Here is a 2050-nt window from a genome sequence, read left to right on the forward strand (position 1 = left end):
TGGTTGCATGTAATGTGTGATGTCTAGCTTGTATTTCTTCTAATTTTGTTGAATTCCATCTGCTTACTTTATACATTATACTTGAATAAGACACGTGTTCCTGTTTCCAGAACATACAATATCTGTCTATCACACTGTGTTCTTACATCAAATTACTACTATTGTGTAACCTACAACAAACATTTATCATAAGACATGTTTGACTTTGGAGCGTGATATAGGTTACATCTCGCATTCTTTTCTAGCTTGTACTACTAATTTGTTGAAATGGCACTTATGACGAGATAGTTTTAACTTGGTAGAGTGATATTTGTTGCATCTTTCATATGGTGTCTAGCTTTCATTGCTTCTAATTTGTTGAAATGCCTTCTCCTTATTTACACATCATAAGCTGTGAATATGCAATGCTGTGAATATGCAATGGCACTAATGACGAGAGACCTCTAACTTGGTAGTGTGATGTTGTTTGCATCTTGCATATGATTTATTTCTTGTACTGCTTCACATTTGTTTAAACGCCATTTATGATGAGACACTGTTAACTTTGCAGAGTGATATTTGTAGCATCTTTCATATGGTGTCTACCTTCCATTGCATTGCTTCTAATTTAGTGAAATGTCTTCTGCTTAGTTTACACATCATAGTTCTGGTTATCTCTTCCATCCTGTTTTTCGTACATATTACATCCTCCTATCATGTGGTTGTCTAACATCAAAGTTCAGTTCGTCTGTATCACGCATCAATTTGTTCTGAATAACTAAATTGTTTTATTCGTTTTTCTTGTCGGCTTGACTTAACATGGCATAGAGAAAGGGGAAGAAACACAGAATGGCAGGGAATCGGAAGCCGAAGAATCCTGCAGATTCTGCTGGTACTGATGGTGCAATAGAAGGTCAAAGTATAGCAGAAAATTCTACAAACAGGGTATCCCATGCTACAATTCTACAAACAGGGTATCCCATGCTACACGAGCTGCAGAAAAAGCCAAACAGAAACAAATAGCTGCCACCAAACAAGCAGAGACAGCCCTAGTTCTTGTAACACCTTCCACAGTAGTACCAGCTGCACGAGTTACTCGTGCGTCAACTGAGCTAGCAGCACGTTCCCAAGCTCCCTTGCCACCTGATACTACTTCCCAAGCACCCTTGACACAAGACGAGTTGGCAAGATCAGATGAACCTTGTGAGCTTCAGTAGCAAGAAGGTAGTTGCTGGAGTCAAGTTACAGTTGCATGCTTCTTTATATGTAGTCTCATAGTTTGATGTACACTAACACTTCCTATGTTTGTTGTTGGACTAGCACCTAGGCATAAGAGGAAACAAACATCAGGGATAATGCTCGATAGGTTAACTAAATCTAGAGGAGGAAGAATGGAGATCCGTTTTGAGGCAGGTTTAAGCCACGTTATGCTATAGAGTCAGCCAAGTTAGTATCAGAGGCATCGGTTCCTCCCAACATGGATTCAATACAGGAATGATAAAGACGAAACCCAGTTCAACACCTTCCTCGACCATGTATCTGTAAGTATGGTTATGTATGGAAACTAGTAATATCGTCTTGCTCTGTCCCATACTTTCTAGGTTGCTGATAATAAGACTCCCATTATTTTCAACAGATGAGGTTCAAGTTGGATAACCAAGATGATGCAACCAGAAAAGCTTGCACCCATGTTTTCAAGTCTGCTCTGCGACAATATCGGTATAACTTGAGGAAAACTCACTTTGAAGGCAAGGCTAACAATGAACTTTCCCAAACATCTCCAGTGGAAAATATATCGGATGAAGACTGGAGGGGCCTCGTTAAACATTGGTCTGATCCGAAGTATCAGGTATATTATATATATGTGATCAGATCACATGTTGAAGTCCTATTTACGCATGTGCCACACAAATCTATCTTCTTGTAGGTGAACTGTTCAAAGAACAAGGCCAACTGTACGAAAGTGAAATTCCAACAGACGACAGGATCTCGTAGCTATATTGCACACTGCGAGGCTCTTGTAATTAGCTGATGTTTCATTCTTTTCACTGTACCATATTATCAGATCTAT

Source organism: Triticum dicoccoides, chromosome 7B, assembly GCF_002162155.2.
Source record: "Triticum dicoccoides isolate Atlit2015 ecotype Zavitan chromosome 7B, WEW_v2.0, whole genome shotgun sequence".
Classification (NCBI taxonomy): Eukaryota; Viridiplantae; Streptophyta; class Magnoliopsida; order Poales; family Poaceae; genus Triticum; species Triticum dicoccoides.